This window comes from Rutilus rutilus (genome assembly GCF_951802725.1).
Source record: "Rutilus rutilus genome assembly, chromosome: 10".
Lineage (NCBI taxonomy): Eukaryota > Metazoa > Chordata > Actinopteri > Cypriniformes > Leuciscidae > Rutilus > Rutilus rutilus.
Window position 1 is genome coordinate 35,462,634 of NC_140215.1, and position 21,271 is coordinate 35,483,904.

The window sequence follows — 21,271 nt, forward strand, 5'->3', positions numbered from 1 at the left end:
CCTGCAGTATATTTTTTATACAATAAATGTGTACACACACACACACACACACACACACACACACACACACACACACACACACACACACACACACACACACACACACACACTCCATTGCCCTTATCTTATTGGATTTTCATTTAGTCCATTTTGTATATTTTTATTCTATCAATATATATATATGTGTGTGTGTGTGTGTACCTATAATGTTCTACATTACTTCTAAAACACATGAGAAACTCCAGCCGGAATCCGGGCTCCTGGTTTTGCGTGTCTCCGGCGTCCAGTGTCGCTGGCTGTGATCCGCTCCGGGCTTTACCGCAGACCTGCAGTCCCCGTTACCGCAGCATCCGTCTAAACTGCCTTCAAATCCAGCCTCACACAGCACTTTTCCTCACTTTCATACACCTAACCTTGACAATACCCTCCAATATTACTGTGATTATCTGCGGGGACTGACCGCTGACCGACTGGGATAAAAAAATATAAAACAGCTTCGCTAATTCACAGCATCGGGTTTCTCGGTTTCTGCGCCAAGAGCCGATGTGGACACCGAACCGCTGGTACGTACCGCTTCCGTTTCATGGTTTTTATTTTCTTCTCTCTGTCACACACACACACACACACACACAGACACCAACGGCTAATTTCCTTCAGGATTGAGAGCTCCCGTCGCCAGTGTCCTCTAGATATTATTGATAAGCTGATTAAAATGGATGAATGGCAGCCACGCATCTTCACAGATGGGAAACTCTCCTCTGGAGTTATTCTGCTCATATATGTGAAGCCTGTATGTGTTCTTGAGTCTTATATGATGTGTTTCCTCAGACCATCTGCGAAGAACTGGACCCCATATGAGATGATTGAAACACAAACCCTTGTTTACCTAACCGTGCCGTCCTGAAGTGCTGCTATGCTTCTGCTGGTGTTGAGCACCTGTGTGTGTGTGTGTGTGTGTGTGTGTTTGGGGGTCTGGCCCTGATCTAGACCCTGTTGTCCAACACCCAGTGACTGTTTTGGGGTCAAAACACCCAAGGTCAGGCAGTGACATTGCGGTGTGTCTTTTAGAGACACTAGTATTCCCCAGCTTTAAGATGTTATGATGACATTGACATCAAAGTTCAGTCTAAGATGGCTAGTTTGACTTCATAGTCATTGACTCTAGTTTAACTCTCTGTGAACTACAGCACAGCAGCAGAAACTCAACACACACCTGCCCTTTCAATAGAGTTTGTTTAATTAGTTTCTATCCTAAAGTTTGAAGGAGTATAGCCTAGATCGGAAATAATCGTTTACTCATCCTCACGTTTTTCCAAACCAGGATGACTTTGTTTCTTCTGTGGGACACGAAAGGAGAAATTTATGGAAGCTTGTTTCCGACCACTGAATAATAATAATAAAAAAAACTATAATGTGATATAGCTTAAAACTCACAATTGCGAGTTATATAGTCCTATTCTGAGGGGGAAAAAAAGTTTATATCTCGCACTACTTTTTGCAGAATTATGAGTATATTTCACAATTCTGACTTTATAACTTTCAATTGCAAGTTTATTTCACGCAATCCTGAGAAAAATTGCGAGATGTGACCTCAAAATTGCAGGAAAAAGTCAGAATTTAAAAATAAAAAGTTGCAATTGCCTTCGAGAGAACTTTGATAGAGCGTCCTGGCTGCTCTCTTCCAATGGTCCGTTTGTTTAATTGGCGTTTATTTTAATATGAATTTTAGTTTAAGTTTTAGTAATTTTGATGTGTTTTTAGTTATTTTTATTAACTAATTAAACACTAAAATGATTATGAATTAACCCGTCGTTTACATTGATTCTGCAAGTCTTTTAATTCATGAGTGCGTTGTGTCGTTATAATGACGTAATTAAGGCTGGTTTTGGATGTCGGTGGACCTCACAGCTTTAGTCATTGAAGAAAGCACAGTTCTTCTGTCGTCTGCGCCTCTCTGGACTATGCAAAGACCCCTCTAACGGTTGTAAACTGACCCAGTGCTTGATTACGCCAATTACTGGCTCCTTTAATTATGCAGGACGCTGGGACAGGAATGCTGTCGTCATGGACACCGCCTGCGTGGCCAATCACAAGCAAGAGTTTGTGGAGTCAGAAAAGCACCTGTAATGGAGACTGAGGAGCGGAGTAACTCTAATCGTTTGGAGAAGTGGTCATAGACCGCACCTCAACACCACACGTGGTTTCAGGCAGCGCAAACCGGGCAGAATGAGTCACACACACCAATGACTTGCTTTCTTCTGTGGGACACAAAACAAGATATTTTGAAAGATTTCTATACAATGAAAGTCAATGGGGTCCAAAACTAAGTCAGACCCCATTGACTTTCATTAAATGGGAAACAATATATATGTATATTCCACAGAATAGTGAATTCATTTGAATTTAAGTTTTACTAATTGATGTGCTTTTGTAATTTTTATTAGTTTTTTTTTTTTTGTTCTTTATTTTAGTTTTAGTAAATGAGTACCGGTACTTCAAAACCATGTCTTCAAGACCCCATTGACTTTCATTAAATGGGCAAAAACACTTTACAGTTTTCAAAAATAATTCCACAGAATTTTTGCATTTTCATTTGAATTTAAATGTAAGTTTTAGTAATTTATGTGCTTTTGTAATTTTTATGTTATTCGAAGACACAAAAGAAGAAAATGTAAAAGATTTCTATACAATGAAAGTCAATGGGGTCCAAAACTACGTCAGACTTCATTAAATGAATTTTGAATTCTCTCATATATTTTAATTTGAATTTAAGTTTTAGTAGGCTAATTGATGTGCTTTTGTAATTTTTATGTTATTCGCTTATGTTTTTTTGTTCTTTAAATTGGTTTAAGTAAATTAGCACTACACCTATTTAAGATAGTTACCAAAATATCATGCAGGGTTGGAAGGACAATTAAAACTTTTGGGTGAACTTTCCCTCAGTTAGGGGTTTCAACACAGCCCCCACACACACACACACACACTAAGCTCAAGCATGTGTGTAGTAATAGTGGTGTTGTCTTAGTAAACACCACTAATGAGTGTGCTGTGTTGGAGTGGCCCAGCAGTGTTTGTTGTAAAAGTGCTGCTCCAGGATCCTGGCCGTCCCACGCTCAGCGTTCGGGAGAGGGTGGCCCACATAAAAGAACAAAAGCTACATCCCGATCAATAAAAGTAATGAGTTTTATCTCCAGTGCGGCGTGTGCTCGTGTGCCTCGCTCTAATCCCGAGTCTTCACGGAGCGGCTTGATTCTTCGCGTGTCTTGGCGGGTGTCTTGCCCGGGACATTATCCTGCTTTAAAGGGTCCGGTCTGAGCCGGTGTGTCCATCTGTTCACTGTCTGCCTCTGTGTTTACTGTAGTTGTACATGCTCTGCCAGTGACGTCCTCACACAGGTCGAAGCAGCCAGTGGAGAAAAGCTCTGTTCACACACTTAGTTTAATGTGTAGCGGATGTGACCTTATAAGCCCACTTGCTGTTAGTTGGGAAAAATTAAAAGGATAAATGATTTATTTCACACCAAATGCACACGGTCATTTGTTACGGTCATTTTGGAGCCAATCAGATTTCCAGTTCTGTTGTTGTTGTTGTTGTTGTTGTTACGGTCTTGACCAGGTGGAGACAGCGTGTTGAGGGAAGCTTTGAGAAAAGGTCAGATTTAGTAACAGCTTGTGCCAGCGTAAACCCTGTTTTGACGTTATAAAACTACTGTCAGGATTTACTGAAGACACGCAGTGAAAAAAGGCGTGGACAGGGTTATCTTTGCGGCTGATCTTATTGCATATGCATTTGTAGGAGTTTCCCTTTCAGAAGCAAACATGTATGGGAGGAGAGTGTTTAAGTGAATCATGCAAGGTGGTTTACTGAAGTTTCCCTAGTCAATTTACTGGTATTCGCAGCATTATTTAACGCCATAAAAAGCACGTCTTAAACCAGACGCTAGCTGGTAGATTGTGTTGGCCATTATTAGAGGTCAAGGTTTTGCCGATATATCGGTGCCGATAGTTGATTGACTGCCGGAGAGCGGCGAGAAACGCAGGGTCCGAAATGAACTTTTTGGCTCACCTGCCACGGGGACTGGTAGATGAAAAAAATCCACCAGCCAAGCATATTTTTTACCGGCCAAAATAATAAACAGCCTTTTTTTTTTTTTTTTTTTACATATACATTCATTTCAGTACATTTAATTGAGGTATTATAAGGTATTATGTTGAATACAAACATAAAAAATTGTCCAGAGCAAAATTTGAAATGTATAATAAAACAAATCTAAAATGTAATCAACTCTATTTGTAAAGCACTTATAGAAACTGTAGTTGACCAAAAGTGCTGTACAGAGTGCAAAAATGTTCTGTTTTTATCTTTAGCATACTGGTGATGACACACAGAACAACTCATCACGACAGCGTCAGAATCATATTGTATCCAGCCTCTTGAAACTTCATTATCTCCAAACCTACGTGTCTCACAAAACTTTCTTTTTTTATGTCATTCGTCCCCCTTTTCGTCTGTGGGTTTTTGTTTCAAAGGTTGGCTCAGTCCTGGTAAATGTCGCCACATAATAGCTAATAAGTGGGAGCTGGCTGCAGACCGGAAGTTAGCTCGTGACACTTGGAGCGCTAGAGACGTTCTGTGGCTAGCTAACCTCGTCCCCAGATTAGTGACTGGCAAACACAACAACTCCGAGCCATCATGCTAGATATTTTATAACATCACAAAATGCAATTGTAATAAACATTTTATTACATTACTATTTTGGTATTCACCCGCCAAGTGTGGCGGATAGCCTTTTGAGATTTACTCGCCAAACGGAAAATCTACCCGCATTTGGCGCTTGGCGGGTGTTAATTTCGGACCCTGGAGAAACGCATTCGATTTCTGTTATAATACTAAAACTACTATCGTCCTCTAGAGGACAAATAACCACTATCACTGGCTGAGTTGTTTACGTTAACACATCACACATTATACGGAGAGCGCTGACACTTCAGATGCAGCCTACACACACACACACACACAGACAGCGAAACGGTACGAATACAGAACACTAAAGTACATGTTGCCATATCATTATATAAAGTAATTAATTTGTTGACTAGATGCTGCATTAGCAGAGAGAGAACCGAAGTGTGTTTGCCGTCGAGGCTGTGAGGACTACCATTAGCACCTCAAGCGGTTAAAACACACGCAAGCCTCACCCAAATGTTTAATGTCGCAATTGTCACCATTTATTTGCATTAGTTTATATCCAGCTGGTCACTTTTGTGCATTCATTAGCCGGGGAAGTTTCATATTTATAGCTCGTGAGTCGTGACGTGATTGCTTTCTCTACATTGATGTTCATGCAGTCGACAGAGACATAAACAAATCAGAAACACATTAGATTCAATTTTTTGTTTATCACTGCAATACTTATTGTTATTTTGATTAGATAATCATCAAGTGTTCTAATAAGCAAATAAAGTGAGAGACTGTACATGTAATATAGGTCTACATTTATGTCATTTTAAGCATGAATCTTTGGATTTATATTAAATGGTAACACTTTACAATAAGATTACATTTTAAATTGAGTTTGAATTTTTATTTGACCTGTTATTACCTTAGTTAATGTACTATGAACTTACATGAATGATCAAGGTGCAATTGAATTGCTCAAATATTAATACATGCATTGAAAGATTTTATTGCATAATGCATATAGGTCATGAAAGCTAGCTAATACATCCTTGTTAACAACTGGGACTTGCAAAGTGTTACCTAGGAAATTTACATAGGCTATGTTTCTAGGTTATAGGTAAAGAAACACACATTTGACCTGTAATATTTTAATGTTTAAAATTATTTTCGTTCTGTAGAACTTCTCATTTTAATATATTCATATTTATATATTTATTTCATGTAACACATTTCAGTTCAGCACTGTTTTACCTTGAGTGTTATGTTTGTTTTTAATCCCAGTATCCATTTTAAGAAATATCGGTTGAATAATCGGTTATCGGCATGAACGGTCAAACCTAAATATCGGTATCGGTTTTTTTTCTTCTTATTATGTAAATGAGATCTAACTTTTTAATGTAGGGTATTGTTGTATTACACTGGCATACGTTGTTGCATCTCAATTAACAAAGTATTAGAAAAATATATATATATCGGTATCGGTAAAATCCACTATCGGTCGACCTCTAGTCACTATGGGAATGATCCGGCTGTTCATTAATGTGCGTGTCATCAGTAGATCACGCGCAGAACTTTCCACTTCCATCGCCGCTGTTTGTGAATTGCGGTATCACGCTAATTTGCCCTGGCAAAATGTTTAATGTGTAGGGGATGTGACCTTAAAAGCCCATGGATCATATAAGCCCACTTGCTGTTTATTGGGAAAATTAAAAAAGATAAATGATTTGTTTCACACCAAATGCAGTCATTTGTTACGGCCATTTTGGATCAGATTTCCAGTTCTGTTGTTGTGTTGCTACTGTCTGACAGTCACTGTAAAAGTTGTGCCATTTTTGCCATTTGAGAAGACTGAAAAAATGCTATTTTTATAGTATCCAGAATACTTTCTTCTATGGAGCATAAAAGAAGATATTTTGAGAAATGTCTCTCAGTGCCGCCGAAGTCGCGTACTTGTGCACTATTCTATGACTTATAAATATGAAGTGTTAATAGTGCTAATAATCACACAAAAGAAAAAGTGCACTTATACCCGGATAATACACTAAAATTAACCAACAAAATGAAGTGTGGAGGGTTGGACACATCATGCACTCGACTGTTGCAGCTTTAATTTAATAAGCTTTAATCAAAATATCATCTATCATTATATCAAGGAGTGAATAATGACAAAAAAATATATTGTTTTTGGTTGAAGTATCTTCTAAAAATTCTTCTTCTTCTCTGTATTTGAAAGATGTATTTCATGAGTATTTGCAGCTAGCAGATCACACTGCCTGTGACCAGAAAAAACATACGCAGAAGAACAAAAATTAATAAATAATAAAAAAAATATATATAATAATAATATATATAATAATAATTAAGAATCTTCTTTAGCATGAAAATAACTAATGATCTAATGTAAGTGTTAACTTTATGTTTTTTGGTCAAATGATTTTATTAGGAATAGCGCTGATAAGCCCACTAAGCTCAGAAATCAACCTCATAATACATAACAGCATATAAAACTGATCTGATTGTGCTCAGAACATGTGATTTTAATTCATTGAACTTTACCCACTTACTTTCTTTTTATTGTGGGGACGAACGGCATGCTGAGCAAAACATAAATCAAATCCATAACAGCACTTTGCTGCACTTAAGGTGCGACTCAACTCCGGCGAATTATATTAGGACTCAACTTTGCTGATATATTAGGAATCCATGCAATCTGTATTTCTGCATGAGAGCTTGTTGCGTTGACCACCAGAAAGCTGCTGGGTTTGAAAGTGGCTTCTAGGTTAGCTGTGCTTCATTGCGTCGCTACGCTATTGGAGACAATAGAGCATTTTTTTCTGCGATGTTTGGCCAATGTTTCGCTATTATGATCGAACCTTTACTCACAAGCTGCAGATTTGCTGTTGGGTGTCTTAAAGACTTTTCTGCTCTGTCCTTTAATAACATCAACTTAATAATCTTTGCAACACCTGCATTAGATTATGATTGTGACATTTACTAAAAAAAAGATCTATATCTCACTGTGACGGGCTGAGTTTCTGAACACGTATCAGGCATCATTGACATGTAGCCTACTGTATGTGTGTGTGTTCAGGTGTACTGGATTCATCTGTCTGAGTTCAGAGTCACGTGAGTTCTGTACAGCTCAGTTTCATTAGCTGGACTTTGAAAGTTGTGTCTCTTGTGTCTTGAATGACAAAGCAAATTTGGATTCCTTATATATCAGGAATCCATTATTTTTATTCTAGTTTGATGACCTCCAAATGGCTCCTCATACATCATCTACGGTGTGTTGCTCATTTCCATTCTGTCTGTTTCTGTTTTAAAGGGATACTCCACTTTTTTCGGAAATAAGCTCATTTTACAACTCCCCCAGAGTTAAACAGTTGAGTTTTACCAAAGTCCTTTTAGGCAAGTCGTGCCACTCGGCCGCCATCTTGGCAACGCCTCCGGGCAGCTATTTCGGACTAACAAGACCAGGCTCCTATCTAAATGAATGGGCAGAGAGTCAGAACTGCACTTTAACTGGTCACCGGGACATAAAAACTGCATGTATAGAAACAGCAGTAAAATATGATAAAAATCGCTGAAAAAGTTTGATGACTTTGCCCCAAAATAAGGTTTAAAATGCCTTTTTCCCCACAGGTTATACTTTACTACGCATGCGCAAGAGTTTACGACACCAACTTCTTTTACGTCTCTATCCAGAATGCCGGTGTTGTGCAATAATCAATGTCAATATTGTTCTCCATTATTTAAATATAAGCAGGTTTGCACTTTATCAGTAATAACAATGTATTATATAGATAAGTTGTTTTAACTATTCATTTACATGAATCGGTTCAAAAGAGTCATTAGTTCGCGAATTGGACGTGTCATACGGTTGTGTGATTATCCCAGCAGTTAGGACATGGACATCCCACAAGGTTAGTGTCAACACAGAAAACATTACATCACTGGATAGGTTTTTTCGTTTATTTAGAGAGTAATTTTATGTCAGCGGAATGCATTTCAGAGAAGATAAGGCAACGTATTTTAGCACAAATCACACCCAGCGGTAATTCAGGAAAAAAAAAATCTCAGAATGCTTCACATGAAACTTCGGTCTTCCGACCTTTTACCATAATGTTGTTTTATTTTGATTAATACGCGTGCGGGAGAGAGAGCAACAGCGCTTAATTTGGAGACGGTGAAGACGTCTTGTTTACACTTTTGCCTGGCTCTGAGAGAGAGAGAGAGAGAGAGAGAGCGCGCGCGCGACCGGGGCGCTCTCTCTCTCTCCGCTGTCGCAAAACCTCAACTGTGCGCATGCGCCAGTGGAACCAGACGATAGGCTTAAATGTTTCCTGGCTTGACTTTTAAAAGCAGATGATTGGCTTACCAGCGGGAGGGGCGGGACATGTGCACACAACCGCCATCTTTGCCGTTACGGGTTTTCCTTATATAGTTGTATTGAGGATTGAGGAAGTGGCATGTCTCATAATAAATAGTCTCTGGTTTTACCGTTTTAGAATCCATTCAGCCGAACTCCGGGTCTGACGGTACCACTTTTAGCATAGCTTAGCACAGATCATTGATTCTGATGAGTCCAGTAGCATTTCTTTCAAAATGACCAAAGAGTTTCAATATTTTTCCTATTTAAAACTTGACTCTTCTGTAGTTAAACCGAGTACTAAGATCGACGGAAAATGAAAAGTTGCGATTTTCTAAGCCTATATGGCTAGGAACTACTCTCATTCCGGCGTAATAATCAAGGAACTGTGTGTCTGTACCATGAGTGCAGCAGGCGTAATGATATGACGCAGCGCCTGAAAATAGTCCCCAGCTCGGTAACTTCTTCCAACGTGACCGGGACTAAGTTTGTCTAACCTATTAGACCTATTTTCAGGCGCTGCGTCATATCATTACGCCTGCTGCACCCATGGTACGGCCGCACAGTTCCTTGATTATTACGCCGGAATGAGAGTATAGTTCCTAGTCATATAGGCTTAGAAAATCGCAACTTTTCATTTTCCGTCGATCTTAGTACTCGGTTTAACTACAGAAGAGTCAAGTTTTAAATAGGAAAAATATTGAAACTCTTTGGTCATTTTGAAAGAAATGCTACTGGACTCATCAGAAATAATGATCTGTGCTAAGCTATGCTAAAAGTGGTACTGTCAGACCCGGAGTTCGGCTGAATGGATTCTAAAACGGTAAAACTCAACTGTTTAACTCTGGGGGAGTTGTAAAATGAGCATATTTCCGAAAAAAGTGGAGTATCCCTTTAACGACTGACATTATACAGAGATCATACTATCCTTACTAATAATGATATTAAAACACATTTAGGCTTAATATTAAGAAATGTGCATTGTGCAGTAAAGAAGTACTCCAAATAAAGTTTAATTATAATATTTATCAGTAAGTCTAAAAGCGATATGTCAGTAAATATTGATTTGTACTATACTCAGTATGAACTAAATGTATTTTAAATAGATTTTGGTATATAGGCAGTATAGCACTAAGGGCCCTATCTTACACCCGGCATAATGCAGCGCCAAGCGAGACGCAAGTGTGTTTTGCTAGTTTCAGCCCGACACAGTTATCATTTTCACGTCCTGCGCCGCGTTGTTTAAATAGCAAATGCATTTGCGCCCATTTGTGCGCCCATGGGTGTGCTGGTCTGAAAACCAGGTGTGTTCTGGCGCATTGTTGGACTGTTGCTATTTTGAGGAACTGAAATAGACTGAGCCATTGACCAACTGAAGCCTGGTATAAAGTCAATGGCGCAATATATATTTTTTGTTATTTAATGAGTGCGTTAGTAATGTGCACCTATAGGCGGGTCCACAATGTGCATACACTCTTCTTATTACACACACAGGGACGCACAGCAGCACACAAACATGCCAAATATCTAGAATAAAAGGATTACAGTGTAAAAGATTATTATTGTGTAGCCTACATAAAGATATGGTGAATCCGGCTTGTCCCGTAGATGGTCGCTGGTGCACTTTTACCTCGCGCATGAGCAGACGCGTTTGCGCTCAAATTGTTCGGTCTTTCCACTATCAAATTCCGTCATGTAAATAGCGAATCCGCCATGGCGTGAGCACAACTGGCATTTAAAGGGAATAGGAGATGAGACTCAAAACACACCCATTACTTATTAAGAGAATAGGGACAACACTTTTAGACCATGCGCCGGGAGCGCTGACCATTTTTCCCGTCGTTAAACTAGCAAAGGTGGATTCAGACACGCCCGAAGTGAAATAGGGCCCTGAGTGTTTATGAAAAACACAAATTGCCCACCCAACCTTTAACATCAGGTGTAAATGACACCTAAAGCGACTCCTAATCGGTCCCTGCCTTGGGATTTAGTATGACGACTTGATAAAGGGCACAACTGTGTCTTTGCTCCGGGATGCAGATGAAGCAGCGTGAGATCTCAACCTCCTGTCGAGAGGATTTTACATATCTCCCAATGCAACATACCTCACACGTCTGTGCTCTTCGTCTAACAAATCAGATAAAACCCTGTTATTGGACCAAATAAGCAAGGACCTTCCATTTTCTAACCTTTCCATGTTATTTTCACAGTGGATTAGCCATGTAAAACAATTCCTGATCAACAATGCGGATCAGTTTGACAGAGAAACTATATTTTAATATTTTCAGATGAATATGTGATTAGTGCTAATGGTGGTTGTAAGGGAATTGTTTGCTAAGGGGTTCTGAATGTTGCTAAAATCTTGTTCATCTTGAACTTTTTTTCTTAAAGAAGCCATTCTTATAATGGTCATTGTAATAATAATCCATACATTTGTGTCTTTTATTTTGGTTAGTATCTCCATTCTGCCTGAAGCGTGTGTGGGAGAGGTTTGCTGAACAGATAATCAGGGTGGAGAGGGAGTCCACAGGCCTCGCACAATAATGGGAGATTATAAGAAAGTGAACCACTAGAGAAGACGAAATGTAGACTGCCTATATTCTCGTGCACCTTCGTTGGGTTTCACTGGAAGAATGCAGTTCATCTCATTCAAACAGAAATGAGCATCAGTCAAAAAAAAGAAAAGAGGCCGAACTTACTGTCCGCCATCTTGGTTTTCACTCCTAGACCGTTTGTCCGATTTTCACCAAAATCGAATCGTATCATCTCAATCTTCCATAGACTGACATCATGGGTTTTGAGAGAACCAAATACATTCCCGAAAGAGACCCAGGTTTGATACATGATAAAACTTTCTTCAGTAAAATACAAAATGTGATGTTTGGCATGGGACGGACACTCGTGAGCTTGAGGAGTGACAAAAGGTCACTATAAAAGTATCTTAAAGTCCCCCTGTGCTGAAAATCAAGCTTTTATTGTTGTTTATGTGTCTATGTGGCGGTCACTACGGGTTTAAAGATGTCAAATTTATCATGGTTCAGTTTATATATTGGCTTTATGGTCACGGTTTCAATTCACTAAAGATTTTATGTTGCAATCTCTGATACACCAGTTCATGGTGTACATGATGCGATAACACTGTATTCAGTTTCTTTAGCTTCAATTATAATAGAATTATAAAACAAATTTAAAGTCCCCCTGTGGTGAAAATCAAGTTTTTAATGTTGTTTATGTGTCTATGTTTTGTTTTTAATACGCTTTAAGACAAACCATGTGTAAATTCATAAGTCGACACCATTGCTGAGTATTTCCTCCTTAAAACTGCAGTGAACCAAAGACAGTCTCAAAAACACGGTTAGAAATCGCTGGTGTTTCTGACGTCACAAACTACCTTGTAACCAACAGTGATGGGAATAACGGCGTTATAAATAAACGGCGTTACTAACGGCGTTATTTTTGTCAGTAACGAGTAATCAAACTAATTACTGTTTCCTCCGTTACAACGCCGTTGCCGTTACTGTCAATAAAAATGCGGCGTTACTATAATTGAGCTCACTGAAGCGGTTTTCATCCGAGTAGGCTCTCTCTGTGTGTGTTTATGAGGCGCCGGACTGGACAAAAGCGAGGCAAATGCCGCGAGCCAGCGCGCTCGACAGTGCGCGAGAGAGACCGAGTGTGTCCACGTGCTCGACAGTGCGAGAGAGAGACCGTTATCCGAGAAAGCGCTCGACAGTGCGCGAGAGAGACCGAGTGTGTCCGAGAAAGCGCTCGACAGTGCGCGAGAGAGACCGAGTGTGCCCGAGAAAGCGCTCGACAGTGCGCGAGAGAGACCGAGTGTGCCCGAGAAAGCGCTCGACAGTGCGCGAGAGAGACCGAGTGTGCCCGAGAAAGCGCTCGACAGTGCGCGAGAGAGACCGAGTGTGCCCGAGAAAGCGCTCGACAGTGCGCGAGAGAGACCGAGTGTGTCCGAGAACGCGCTCGACAGTGCGCGACAGAGACCGAATGTGTCCGAACAACGAGCATAAATACTTGAATACTTTACTTTATAAATAAATTACACATTTCAGCATTAGAATAATCTCTGTAGCATATTGGTATCATATGCAATGTTTTAATTAGTTTATATAGCCTAACATAAACTCCAAAATAACCTGCAGGGAACGTTCAAACATGGCTATTTGTTTGACCGGTTGTTAACACGACTAGAATTTGGCTAACCTCTGATGATGACGTTCTCTGTAGGTTATAAAAATAAAGCCCCAAAAGATTATATTTTATTATTATTATTTATGTTGGTACATTGTTCAGTATTATATTGAGAGCACTTTTTGTTAAACTTAATATTGTGAGGAAGAAAATACTTCAAGTAGGCAATACAGTCTACCAGTTGTAAAGGAGTTTTATCATTTTAATGATATGCACTAGTGTATGTGTAAGAAGGCTATATTTTCTATGACAATTTATTTATTTTTGGTACATTTCTTAAGAAGCATGTTCTATTTAGTGTCTATTTAATTCATTTAACATTTCATATTGGGGTATCCAAGAAATTTCTTATATTTAAACTTTTTTTTTTATTTTTTTTATTTTTTTAAGTAACGCAATAGTTACTTTACCCGGTAATTAGTTACTTTTGTAATGATGTAATTCAGTTACTAACGCAGTTACTTTTTGTGAGAAGTAACTAGTAACTATAACTAATTACTTTTTTTAAGTAACTTGCCCAACACTGGTAACCAATCAGATCAACGTGTGATCGTCAACCAGTGGATCTCTGAGCTGAGTGAGTGAGTGGAGGCGTGGCTCATTTGCATATTCATAGAACCACGTATACTAAATGAGACAGAGTTACATTCAAGCTATTTTAAGGCATGAATAAATATTTTTTCAAGGAAAAAACATTTAAATATGTCATTTTGCTGATCAAAGATGATTTGAGACGACTTTAAGACGTATAACAGCTATTTGTGAGGAACAGAATTACATTTCTGTCAGATCCTCACACAAAGCTATCGTATGACTAAATAGCACACAGGTTTTATGGACCACTTTTATGGTGCTATTTTTATTTTTTGACGGTGCTGTATTTGGAGCTTGTGAAGGTGAGCACAGTATATGAAGTCAAACAGCCTTGGAAAAAGAGGAGAGAAGTTCCTCAACTGCTCAGCTATGTATAAACTGAAGATGGGAATCAACTTTCCATGGGAATCTGTTTCCAGCTGACGGCCGTTGAGAAGAGACTTCCTAACTGACAGGAAACCTGGTGAGGCTGAGATGGCACTTCTCTAATCTCTCTGCAGAAATGACTGCACCTCAGTTGACCCTCGGTGAAGCTTGGGAAGTGGCGGTGATGAACACAACGGCGATTGGCCTCATAAGCTCCGCTGACTAATCTGCATGAACACAGCTGGTGAGATACAGCAAACATAACAGCCTGGAACTGATCAAACGATGGTGCCGAGGAGAGGCTTCAGAAGGGCCTCTACAACCCACAGCTTCCCTCAACATCGGGGACTCTTAAAAACAAGCGTTTCTCAGAAATAATCGACTGAAAATGAAAACGTACTCCCCTTCATCTCATTCCCAAAGGAAGTTCTTTCATCTGTGCAACACAAAAGAAGATTGGATATAATTATCAGACTTGTTTCCTGTACAATGAAAGTGACCACAAGGTGACAATCTCCAAACAGCACCATGAGGCAATCATAGAAGTCGTCCATAAATTGTGCATTATATTTAAAGTATTCCTAAGCCATACAGTCCAATTAAAATAACGCTATTCGCTGAAAAATGTTGCATCCATGTTTCAATATGTTGAAAACGTGCATGTTTTGATCCGTTGTGAGTTTGAAGTAAACACACGCCAACAAAACCATGGACTTACACTATTAACAAGCAACCTATACTTTAATATTAGTGTATATTAACATCCTATTTAAAAATAACTACAATATTACTCTAAAAAGTGTATTCATTATGTTTTGTAACTTATTAATAGTCACGTTTTGGCCCGTTAATGAACAAATCTTAGGTAAACACCTAAGATTTGTTCATTAACGGGCCAAAACGTGACTATTAATAAGTTACAAAACATAATGAATACACTTTTTAGTGTAATATTTCACAATATTTCAGTAATATTTTCATGTCAGATTTCACAAATCGATTCGATTCTGTTTTATAAGCTCGTTTCGATGTAATATTGGTTTATAAGGCACAGCACATGCCAATATTTCATAAGGAAAACGATCTCTCAACTAATGCTGTAATCTACTCAGGGAACCCTGTCAGTTTTTTGTGTTATTATAATAATTAAGGTTGAAATCAGCAACAGAGTCCATGATGTTGTGCTGTAACTGAAGAGGAAGATATGATTGGTTAGCTGTTTGAGCCGAGGCGGCAGAAGCAATCCGTCACGCTGTCTTGATAGAGTTTGAAAGCCGAGACTTTGTTTCATATCAAAATAGCACAAAGCTTATTGCGATTAATGGATGCCAGGCACTACAAATAATGTTTAGTGACATTACTGAAAACAGCATAGACTAGATCAGTCGATCTTGGTTCGTCAAATGAAGATTGATTCAGATTGATTAATCAATAGAGTCAGGCCAGCCCTAGCAAACACAGCAGGTGTCATGATGATCACAGAGATTCAGCTTTAATTGCCAGATCACTCACAGATCGCACTGAGCGTGACAGAGGCATTGCCTTCTGTCTCATGACTTAACTAGGGGTTATTTTTATGAATAGGAAAACATTTAAATGGCTGGTAAAATAATGATGAGGCCAAGCTTGGCGTGACGCGTCTTAATGAGCAAAAACATATATTTTCCAACATTAATTGTGATCTGTGAAGAGATTTATTGAGTTTTTTGGTGTACATTTTTCTTTAAAAAGCTTTATTATATGCTGGACAAATCCGCAAACAATCATTGGATATAGTCTGTGATTTTCTAGGTCTTTATCCTACAAAAGAAGCAATTTAGACTCAATAAAAAAAGAGGAAGGCACAGAAACAGATTTTCTCCCCAGGCGGTGACCCCTTCTGAACCACTGAACTACATAACTGCAGAAGAACAACTTTAATAATTAAATATGCTGTTGACATTCAGCATCTGAAACACACCACACAGTTTAATCTACACTCACTGCACAGAGATGCTTTCATATGCTGTGAATATAGTCACGGCTGAAGAGAGTGCACGTGGAAAAGGGCCATTAATGTCACTTTATACAAGCCATATGTCACTTTATTTTTTAAAAGATTGTGTTTAATAGTCAAAGTCCCAAAGAACTACACTAACCATAATCCATCACCAATCAGATGTTCCGGTTTCCATGGAAATGAAAATGATAACATACCCTTGAAGCCAATAAAACATATTGTTTTCATACTTTCATAATCATGTCTTTGTCATGAAATATCAGTGGTTTTATAAGTGAATAGTTTTGCATTTCACCATTGTCTTGTAGCTTTGTATTTGTTGTACAATGTTGTGATTTATCTTAGAGCTAGTTGGTTGTATTCATGGCTAAAATATTTTTATGAGAATTTTTATTTTAGACCTTGGGAGCATCTGATTTCTGACGTCTGATCGGCTTATTTTCTGACATGCTTGCAGAGAAAGGCTCACCAAAACAAAGTTACTGTTTTTTTTTATACTTTTTCGGGGTTGGTAGAAGCACTGGGGACCCGATTATAGCACTTAAACACTGGAAAAGTCCGATTTTCTTGATATGTCCCCTTTAACTGAACATCACTGAGTCACAGTGTGGTTTCAGGAAGTGCTGGACATGATTTTCACAGTTAGACGGCTGCAAGAAAAATGTAGTGAACAACATCAGGACCTTTTCATGGCATTTTTTTATCTCTCCGAAGCATTTGACACTGTGGATCGAGAGCTGCTCAGGGCAATCCTTACAAAATGTGGCTGTCCAAAAACATTTGAGGACAAGACAGGGACAGGGATCTGAACCCTTTAGTGAGTAAGACAAGGATTGACACTGACTTCCATAATATGGAAAACAAAATACTATGGAAGTCAATAGGGACCATTAACTGTTTGGTTGCTGACATTCTTCAAATCACTGTATGTGTTTCTTTCTTCAAAATGTGTTCAGCTGAGGAAATAAATTTATACAGGTTTGGAACAACTTGAGTTTGAGTAATTTACATTTTTGGGTGAAATATCCCTTTAAACGGTCGAATACTAACAAAACTGTGTCAAAATGGCGTTTTGGAAAGTATTCACGCAAACACATTCAGTTTGGGAACGTAAATAGTTGAGAAAGAAAACGCATGTGTATCAGTATATTGGATCTCATCTGTGCGTTCGCTCCTAAAGTGACAGCAGCCTCATAAACCTGCTGTCGTCTGTCATGTAAATCAGACAAGAGACAAAAACACTTTAATTGTAAGCATTAATCTGTATTTAATTTTTACAGTGAAAATGATCCACTGCTGTACATTTGATAATTTTATTTAATTTCTGTAGTATTTCTCACCTGAATGCTACTGTTAGGCCCACCTGAAAAACTATAGTCATGCTTATTTCATTTGTCTATTTATTCTATTGTATTTATACGTGCTGCTGTTTGCAATTTTGTTTATTTTATCACTGAATGTTTACTTGTCTTTTTTAAAATAAATTTAGTTCAACGTTTTAAATAAAGCCTCCCTGTGCGTGTGAAAGCTATTTCAACAAAATTACCCAAATTTTCATATGTCTATATGGCCGTTTTCCCTGTGGCATTGAATATGAAGATTCTTTAAGGTATATCAAAGTTATAAATACACTAGTAACTAACTCACTTATTGAGTCCTGTACTGTGGATAGTTGCTAGAGCTGACTCACAATGACATTTGTGAGGTCTTAAATGGCTGTAACGCGCAGTGAAGCTGATCTGTGCACAGTATGGGGCACGTGGGCCCGCACACACCTCACACCAACAGTCACCCAGTCATTGTGTGGGGGGTTCGCTTAGTACAACAACATTCTCTGAAGCTCTTCATCAATCTCCATTGTGCTGAGGGATGGTTTACGGAAAACCTGTAGTCGAATATGTGACATGAATGGAAGAATGAACCTAATTTCCCGTTAACAGTGTCAGTGGAAGGAAGGTTTTTCCGTTATTCCCGGCTGGCAGGATTGTGCTGAGTCAAGGGGAATCAAACATCAGATGCTGCGATGAGAGAAGCTTAAAGACTTTAAATGTTACTGATGCATCTCATGGAAAACGTTAACAGAAAAAGAAAAAAAAAGGAATATTGAGAGATTTTCTTTATTCCATTTGGGGAATTTCTTAGAGGGTTGGGTATCAAGTAGCTCATTATCACAAGTAGTTAAATCAAAATTTGAAATAAAAAAACAAGTGATTTGATATTATTTTGTTGGAAATGTAAAAATTAAGCAACATTGTGAATATCAGGCCAATGTTTTGTCCACTTCTTGTCTGGTCTCATGAGTATGAGAGCAGAAATAATATGAGATAAAAGAGATGTTCATTTTATACCTCAGATTAGGACGTTAATTTGTTCAGTTCTTTCAAACTGTCCATTTATTACTGCAGTGAAGGTGAGTAAAATAAGTCCTGAGACCAGCTTCATTAGTGTCATTTGTGCTGATTGCAGAAAAAAAGAAAGTTGGCACGATCTAGATGCAGCAGATACTTTCATTAGAAACAAACTCAAATCTTCAGAAAACACTCTAGAATCTCAGGAACACGAACAGAACAACCAACTTAGTACTGATGAGGATTGAAAATGAACTGGAAAGACACAGGGCTTAAATACAAGAGCAAACTAATCAACTAAATGAACATCAGGTGCAAACGATAATCAAACAATGAGTAACCTAGGAGACTGAAACAGAAAATTTTAGTAACAAGTAACATGGCATTTATATAAAATGTGTTTCTTCTCCATAACTTAGGTTAATGATTAGAAATTAGCCTTAATAAATGTGATTGGTCAACAGGAGGGATCTAATTTTGCTTTCATGGCTCAGGATATGTTCTTCTCTTCTCCATTTTATTGTTGTTAAATAAGTCTTTGTTTTTGAGCGTCTCGGTTCACATTAAATGTTGTGAAGCCAAATTCACTGAGCAGTTCCTGAGGAACATCCGCAGATGAAACACATCTGGAGAGACTCACCTGAACAGGAATTCATTTGAAAAAGCTCTGAAAATGATCGCAGCTCCTTGTTGAATCCCAACGGGAAATCTCCCAGGATACGCTTCTGAATTACACCATACCTTATTCGTAGGATAGTCCTGGAGCATTAATATTTAACACTGGCTGTGAGTCCAGTGTGCTACTCTCTACCTGAGCTATTCTTGGGTTGCTGGATTTTAGATATATTACTCTGAATTATAATCTGTATGGATATGTAGGTCTTAGATTGATTTCCGAAAGGCTTCTTGTTGGCTTATTAGAGCTTGTGTTTAGTGGGTAATTACTCCTGTTATTAACTGTTGCATTAGTTATAGGCTAGAGGTTTCTGATCGTTGCTTGTGGAGAAGAGGCTGTATCAGATGTAATCGAACACTTGTGTGTTTGAGAAGGAGCTTTGTGTTGGGTCAGTTTGATAGACAGGTCATATATGTGTGTGTGTGTGTGTGTAGAGGCAGTGGGATCCGTGTGAGAGCTCAGTTACGCTGGTGTCTGATAGGCTTGGCTGTTCTGTTCCTGTCCTCAGGTAACCACACACCAACCATTTCAGTGACTGACACTCATCTAAACAGTTTCAAGCATGCATATATATTTCAAACGGTCATGGGGAGCTCAATCATATAGACAAAAAGAACAGCATTATTTACTTCTTTTTGTTGAGTTTGGTGCTTTATTATAAATTAGATAAGTTTGCTTTATGGGATGTTTATTAGGGGTGTAACAATAAATCGTGTCACAATATATCGCAATACAAAAATGCAACAATATGTATTGTGTTATAAGTTCACCCAAAATACCAATAATACCCCTAATGTTTAGACTTAGTCCTAATCCTGCCAAAATCATGTTCGGCATGATGATGTTTAATGCCCCCGACAACCTCTGTAGTCCCATTTAGACGCTTGTTAAGGACCACCTTAAAAATTGCTGATGTATTTTATGTCTTAGTATAAAATGTGAGAATATCTTGAGCTTGTGTTAACCATTTAATCAAAGTCCCATTTCAAAAAAACCTATTGACTTCAGGGGCCGCTTTCACAAAGATAGACTTTGACTATGGCTTAGGCCTAGATATAGTAGATAGTCAGACTTCAGATAGACATCTAAATCAGACCGTTGCACAAAGCACTTAAGACTCTGACTATCTTAAGTAGGACTACATTGCAATGCATTCTGGGTAAAATAAGACACTTTTCAAAACAAAAAACATGGCGGATCGAGTAAGCGCATTCAACCGCTCAGTGCCGTTTACCCCAGTGGAGAATATGTGTTTGTTGGAGGAGTATAACAGTTACAAGGACATTTTACTTGGGAAATTTAGCGGAGAATGCAGTAACAAGAAGAAATGTTTAAATTATGAGCCATTTTCCCTTTTCTTTTGGCTGTTTGTAATGTAATGTAACTGATTGTTACTGCTGGTTGCCAAGGTAACATAGAGTCTTAAGCCGCTTTCCGACCAAGTAGTTACAGGAACTTAGTTCTAGGAACTGTCCACTTCTAAACAGTTCTAAGAACTACTCTCCCCCAAACTCAGTTTTGCTGTTTGCGTTCGCACTGGCCAAGTGGCCATAGGAACTGGTAGGAGGGGTAAGGGAGTGACGCAAGCACGGTGACTTTTATTTTGACGGCGCGACGGACCTTTATTTTGGCGGCGCTGAGAACGCCAGAGCAAACACTGCTCGCGTTCTCTGTGTTTATTAGTTAGCAATCTGTCTAACAGTACTGTTTAATATCTTATCAGATAGAACTGTTATAGAAAGTAGACAGTATATGAAAAAAGGTTATTAGCCTATGCCGTGTGGTTGATGTGCAGTGTTGCTAGCTGGGCAGATAAACATAATCATGTTTGGCTTGGTCCCCTCAAAGTTGCGTTTGATTTTCTCTTCAGCATAAAGGTTTAGAGACCCATCTATCACTGTTTTCCATGTTTAAACTTTGTATAGTTAGTTTATGGAGTAAATATATAGGCTATAATCTGTGTGTTTACATTCTAGCTGTTTTAAAAATGGCGGGTGCTGGTGCTCCGCGTGCGTTCGGTCAATCATAGTACA

At 38.7% G+C, this 21,271-nt stretch overlaps 1 protein-coding gene across 6 annotated transcripts in view; it reads left to right on the forward strand.

Moving 5' to 3' along the window:
- The first annotated feature begins 317 nt into the window (after positions 1-317).
- osbpl6 (oxysterol binding protein-like 6) overlaps positions 318-21,271 on the forward strand; it is a 75,534-nt gene continuing 54,580 nt past the window's right edge. For all 6 annotated transcript variants that reach the window (XM_084421803.1, XM_084421805.1, XM_084421807.1 and 3 more), the window contains exon 1: positions 318-563. The gene's annotated coding sequence lies outside the window, so the exon portion shown is untranslated. The remainder of the gene's footprint in view (positions 564-21,271) is intronic.